Here is a 7,318-nt window from a genome sequence, read left to right as displayed (position 1 = left end):
ATTATACTCCCTCTAGGTCATCAGGCTGCTGATTATACTCCCTCTAGGTAATCAGGCTGCTGATTATACTCCCTCTCCTCCCTCTTGGTCATCAGTCTGCTGATTATCCTCCCTCTCCTCCCTCTAGGTCATCAGGCTGCTGATTATCCTCCCTCTCCTGCCTCTAGGTCATCAGGCTGCTGATTATACTCCCTCTAGGTCATCAGGCTGCTGATTATACTCCCTCTAGGTCATCAGGCTGCTGATTATACTCCCTCTAGGTCTCCAGGCTGCTGATTATACTCCCTCTAGGTCATCAGGCTGCTGATTATACTCCCTCTCTTCCCTCTTGGTCATCAGTCTGCTGATTATCCTCCCTCTCCTCCCTCTAGGTCATCAGGCTGCTGATTATCCTCTCTCTCCTGCCTCTAGGTCATCAGGCTGCTGATTATCCTCCCTCTCCTCCCTCTAGGTCATCAGGCTGCTGATTATACTCCCTCCAGGTCATCAGGCTGCTGATTATACTCCCTCTAGGTCATCAGGCTGCTGATTATACTCCCTCTAGGTCATCAGGCTGCTGATTATACTCCCTCTCCTGCCTCTAGGTCATCAGGCTGCTGATTATCCTCCCTCTAGGTCATCAGGCGTCTGATTATACTCCCTCTAGGTCATCAGGCTGCTGATTATACTCCCTCTCCGTCATCAGGCTGCTGATTATACTCCCTCTCCTCCCTCTTGGTCATCAGGCTGGTGATTAACCTCCCTCTCCTCCCTCTAGGTCATCAGGCTGCTGATTATCCTTCTTCTCCTGCCTCTAGGTCATCAGGCTGCTGATTATACACCCTTTCCTCCCTCTAGGTCATCAGGCTGCTGATTATACTCCCTCTCCTCCCTCTAGGTCATCATGCTGCTGATTATACTCCCTCTAGGTCATCAGGCTGCTGATTATACTCCTTCTAGGTCATCAGGCTGCTGATTATACTCCCTCTAGGTCATCGGGCTGCTGATTATACTCCCTCTAGGTCATCAGGCTGCTGATTATCCTCCCCCTCCTCCCCCTAGGTCATCAGGCTGCTAATTATACTCCCTCTCCTCCCTCTAGGTCATCAGGCTGGTGATTAACCTCCCTCTCCTCCCTCTAGGTCATCAGGCTGCTGATTATCCTTCCTCTCCTGCCTCTAGGTCATCAGGCTGCTGATTATTCTCCCTTTCCTCCCTCTAGGTCATCAGGCTGCTGATTATACTCCCTTTCCTCCCTCAAGGTCATCAGGCTGCTGATTATACCCCCTCTCCTCCCTCTAGGTCATCAGGCTGCTGATTATACTCCCTCTAGGTCATCAGGCTGCTGATTATCCTTCTTCTCCTGCCTCTAGGTCATCAGGCTGCTGATTATACTCCCTTTCCTCCCTCTAGGTCATCAGGCTGCTGATTATACTCCCTCTCCTCCCTCTAGGTCATCAGGCTGCTGATTATACTCCCTCTAGGTCATCAGGCTGCTGATTATTCTCCCTCTAGGTCATCAGTCTGCTGATTATCCTCCCTCTCCTCCCTCTAGGTCATCAGGCTGCTGATTATCCTCCCTCTCCTGCCTCTAGGTCATCAGGCTGCTGATTATCCTCCCTCTCCTCCCTCTAGGTCATCAGGCTGCTGATTATACTCCCTCTCCTCCCTCTAGGTCATCAGGCTGCTGATTATCCTTCCTCTCCTGCCTCTAGGTCATCAGGCTGCTGATTATACTCCATTTCCTCCCTCTAGGTCATCAGGCTGCTGATTATACTCCCTTTCCTCCCTCAAGGTCATCAGGCTGCTGATTATACCCCCTCTCCTCCCTCTAGGTCATCAGGCTGCTGATTATACTCCCTCTAGGTCATCAGGCTGCTGATTATTCTCCCTCTATGTAAACAGGCTGCTGATTATACTCCCTCTAGGTCATCAGGCTGCTGATTACACTCCCTCTTGGTCATCAGGCTGCTGATTATACTCCCTCTAGGTCATCAGGCTGCTGATTATTCTCCCTCTATGTAAACAGGCTGCTGATTAAACTCCCTCTAGGTCATCAGGCTGCTGATTACACTCCCTCTTGGTCATCAGGCTGCTGATTATACTCCCTCTAGGTCATCAGGCTGCTGATTATACTCTCTCTCCTCCCTCTAGGTCATCAGGCTGCTGATTATCCTCCCTCTCCTGCCTCTAGGTCATCAGGCTGCATATTATCCTCCCTCTAGGTCATCAGGCTGCTGATTATCCTCCCTCTCCTCCCTCTAGGTCATCAGGCTGCTGATTATACTCCCTCTAGGTCATCAGGCTGCTGATTATACTCCCTCTAGGTCATCAGGCTGCTGATTATACTCCCTCTAGGTCATCAGGCTGCTGATTATACTCCCTCTAGGTCATCAGGCTGCTGATTATACTCCCTCTAGGTCATCAGGCTGCTGATTATACTCCCTCTAGGTCATCAGGCTGCTGATTATACTCCCTCTAGGTCATCAGGCTGCTGATTATCCTCCTTCTCCTGACTCTAGGTCACCAGGCTGCTGATTATACTCCCTCTAGGTCATCAGGCTGCTGATTATCCTCCCTCTCCTGCCTTTAGGTCATCAGGCTGCTGATTATACTCCCTCTAGGTCATCAGGCTGCTGATTATCCTCCCTCTAGGTCATCAGGCTGCTGATTATCCTCCCTCTCCTGCCTCTAGGTCATCAGGCTGCTGATTATACTCCCTCTCCTGCCTGTAGGTCATCAGGCTGCTGATTATACTCCCTCTAGGTCATCAGGCTGCTGATTATCCTCCCTCTCCTGCCTCTAGGTCATCAGGCTGCTGTTTATACTCCCTCTAGGTCATCAGGCTGCTGATTATACTCCCTCTAGGTCATCAGGCTGCTGATTATACTCCCTCTAGGTCATCAGGCTGCTGATTATCCTCCCTCTCCTGCCTCTAGGTCATCAGGCTGCATATTATCCTCCCTCTAGGTCATCAGGCTGCTGATTATACTCCCTCTAGGTCATCAGGCTGCTGATTATACTCCCTCTAGGTCATCAGGCTGCTGATTATACTCCCTCTCCTCCCTCTAGGTCATCAGGCTGCTGATTATCCTTCCTCTCCTGCATCTAGGTCATCAGGCTGCTGATTATACTCCCTTTCCTCCCTCTAGGTCATCAGGCTGGTGATTAACCTCCCTCTCCTCCCTCTAGGTCATCAGGCTGCTGATTATCCTTCCTCTCCTGCCTCTAGGTCATCAGGCTGCTGATTATCCTCCCTCTCCTGCCTCTAGGTCATCAGGCTGCTGATTATCCTCCCTCTCCTCCCTCTAGGTCATCAGGCTGCTGATTATACTCCCTCCAGGTCATCAGGCTGCTGATTATACTCCCTCTAGGTCATCAGGCTGCTGATTATACTCCCTCTAGGTCATCAGGCTGCTGATTATACTCCCTCTCCTGCCTCTAGGTCATCAGGCTGCTGATTATCCTCCCTCTAGGTCATCAGGCGTCTGATTATACTCCCTCTAGGTCATCAGGCTGCTGATTATACTCCCTCTCCGTCATCAGGCTGCTGATTATACTCCCTCTCCTCCCTCTTGGTCATCAGGCTGGTGATTAACCTCCCTCTCCTCCCTCTAGGTCATCAGGCTGCTGATTATCCTTCTTCTCCTGCCTCTAGGTCATCAGGCTGCTGATTATACACCCTTTCCTCCCTCTAGGTCATCAGGCTGCTGATTATACTCCCTCTCCTCCCTCTAGGTCATCATGCTGCTGATTATACTCCCTCTAGGTCATCAGGCTGCTGATTATACTCCTTCTAGGTCATCAGGCTGCTGATTATACTCCATCTAGGTCATCGGGCTGCTGATTATACTCCCTCTAGGTCATCAGGCTGCTGATTATCCTCCCCCTCCTCCCCCTAGGTCATCAGGCTGCTAATTATACTCCCTCTCCTCCCTCTAGGTCATCAGGCTGGTGATTAACCTCCCTCTCCTCCCTCTAGGTCATCAGGCTGCTGATTATCCTTCCTCTCCTGCCTCTAGGTCATCAGGCTGCTGATTATTCTCCCTTTCCTCCCTCTAGGTCATCAGGCTGCTGATTATACTCCCTTTCCTCCCTCAAGGTCATCAGGCTGCTGATTATACCCCCTCTCCTCCCTCTAGGTCATCAGGCTGCTGATTATACTCCCTCTAGGTCATCAGGCTGCTGATTATTCTCCCTCTATGTAAACAGGCTGCTGATTATACTCCCTCTAGGTCATCAGGCTGCTGATTACACTCCCTCTTGGTCATCAGGCTGCTGATTATACTCCCTCTAGGTCATCAGGCTGCTGATTATTCTCCCTCTATGTAAACAGGCTGCTGATTAAACTCCCTCTAGGTCATCAGGCTGCTGATTACACTCCCTCTTGGTCATCAGGCTGCTGATTATACTCCCTCTAGGTCATCAGGCTGCTGATTATACTCTCTCTCCTCCCTCTAGGTCATCAGGCTGCTGATTATCCTCCCTCTCCTGCCTCTAGGTCATCAGGCTGCATATTATCCTCCCTCTAGGTCATCAGGCTGCTGATTATCCTCCCTCTCCTCCCTCTAGGTCATCAGGCTGCTGATTATACTCCCTCTAGGTCATCAGGCTGCTGATTATACTCCCTCTAGGTCATCAGGCTGCTGATTATACTCCCTCTAGGTCATCAGGCTGCTGATTATACTCCCTCTAGGTCATCAGGCTGCTGATTATACTCCCTCTAGGTCATCAGGCTGCTGATTATACTCCCTCTAGGTCATCAGGCTGCTGATTATACTCCCTCTAGGTCATCAGGCTGCTGATTATCCTCCTTCTCCTGACTCTAGGTCACCAGGCTGCTGATTATACTCCCTCTAGGTCATCAGGCTGCTGATTATCCTCCCTCTCCTGCCTTTAGGTCATCAGGCTGCTGATTATACTCCCTCTAGGTCATCAGGCTGCTGATTATCCTCCCTCTAGGTCATCAGGCTGCTGATTATCCTCCCTCTCCTGCCTCTAGGTCATCAGGCTGCTGATTATACTCCCTCTCCTGCCTGTAGGTCATCAGGCTGCTGATTATACTCCCTCTAGGTCATCAGGCTGCTGATTATCCTCCCTCTCCTGCCTCTAGGTCATCAGGCTGCTGTTTATACTCCCTCTAGGTCATCAGGCTGCTGATTATACTCCCTCTAGGTCATCAGGCTGCTGATTATACTCCCTCTAGGTCATCAGGCTGCTGATTATCCTCCCTCTCCTGCCTCTAGGTCATCAGGCTGCATATTATCCTCCCTCTAGGTCATCAGGCTGCTGATTATACTCCCTCTAGGTCATCAGGCTGCTGATTATACTCCCTCTAGGTCATCAGGCTGCTGATTATACTCCCTCTCCTCCCTCTAGGTCATCAGGCTGCTGATTATCCTTCCTCTCCTGCATCTAGGTCATCAGGCTGCTGATTATACTCCCTTTCCTCCCTCTAGGTCATCAGGCTGGTGATTAACCTCCCTCTCCTCCCTCTAGGTCATCAGGCTGCTGATTATCCTTCCTCTCCTGCCTCTAGGTCATCAGGCTGCTGATTATACTCCCTTTCCTCCCTCTAGGTCATCATGCTGCTGATTATACTCCCTTTTCTCCCTCTAGGTCATCAGGCTGCTGATTATACTCCCTCTCCTCCCTGTAGGTCATCATGCTGCTGATTATACTCCCTCTAGGTCATCAGGCTGCTGATTATTCTCCCTCTAGTTCATCAGGCTGCTGATTATACTCTCTCTAGGTCATCAGGCTGCTGATTATACTCCCTCTAGGTCATCAGGCTGCTGATTATACTCCCTCTAGGTCATCAGGCTGCTGATTATACTCCCTCTATGTCATCAGGCTGCTGATTATACTCCTTCTAGGTCATAAGGCTGCTGATTATACTCCCTCTCCTGCCTCTCGGTCATCAGGCTGCTGATTATCCTCCCTCTAGGTCATCAGGCTGCTGATTATACTCCCTCTAGGTCATCAGGCTGCTGATTATACTCCTTCTCCTCCCCCTAGGTCATCAGGCTGCTAATTATACTCCCTCTCCTCCCTCTAGGTCATCAGGCTGGTGATTAACCTCCCTCTCCTCCCTCTAGGTCATCAGGCTGCTGATTATCCTTCCTCTCCTGCCTCTAGGTCATCAGGCTGCTGATTATACTCCATTTCCTCCCTCTAGGTCATCAGGCTGCTGATTATACTCCCTTTCCTCCCTCAAGGTCATCAGGCTGCTGATTATACCCCCTCTCCTCCCTCTAGGTCATCAGGCTGCTGATTATACTCCCTCTAGGTCATCAGGCTGCTGATTATTCTCCCTCTATGTAAACAGGCTGCTGATTATACTCCCTCTAGGTCATCAGGCTGCTGATTACACTCCCTCTAGGTCATCAGGCTGCTGATTATTCTCCCTCTATGTAAACAGGCTGCTGATTATACTCCCTCTAGGTCATCAGGCTGCTGATTACACTCCCTCTTGGTCATCAGGCTGCTGATTATACTCCCTCTAGGTCATCAGGCTGCTGATTATACTCTCTCTCCTCCCTCTAGGTCATCAGGCTGCTGATTATCCTCCCTCTCCTGCCTCTAGGTCATCAGGCTGCATATTATCCTCCCTCTAGGTCATCAGGCTGCTGATTATCCTCCCTCTCCTCCCTCTAGGTCATCAGGCTGCTGATTATACTCCCTCTAGGTCATCAGGCTGCTGATTATACTCCCTCTAGGTCATCAGGCTGCTGATTATACTCCCTCTAGGTCATCAGGCTGCTGATTATACTCCCTCTAGGTCATCAGGCTGCTGATTATACTCCCTCTAGGTCATCAGGCTGCTGATTATACTCCCTCTAGGTCATCAGGCTGCTGATTATACTCCCTCTAGGTGATCAGGCTGCTGATTATCCTCCTTCTCCTGACTCTAGGTCACCAGGCTGCTGATTATACTCCCTCTAGGTCATCAGGCTGCTGATTATCCTCCCTCTCCTGCCTTTAGGTCATCAGGCTGCTGATTATACTCCCTCTAGGTCATCAGGCTGCTGATTATCCTCCCTCTAGGTCATCAGGCTGCTGATTATCCTCCCTCTCCTGCCTCTAGGTCATCAGGCTGCTGATTATACTCCCTCTCCTGCCTGTAGGTCATCAGGCTGCTGATTATACTCCCTCTAGGTCATCAGGCTGCTGATTATCCTCCCTCTCCTGCCTCTAGGTCATCAGGCTGCTGTTTATACTCCCTCTAGGTCATCAGGCTGCTGATTATACTCCCTCTAGGTCATCAGGCTGCTGATTATACTCCCTCTAGGTCATCAGGCTGCTGATTATCCTCCCTCTCCTGCCTCTAGGTCATCAG

Source organism: Salmo salar, chromosome 09 (assembly GCF_965601325.2).
Source record: "Salmo salar chromosome 09, fSalSal1, whole genome shotgun sequence".
NCBI lineage: Eukaryota > Metazoa > Chordata > Actinopteri > Salmoniformes > Salmonidae > Salmo > Salmo salar.
This window is presented reverse-complemented; position numbering follows the sequence as displayed.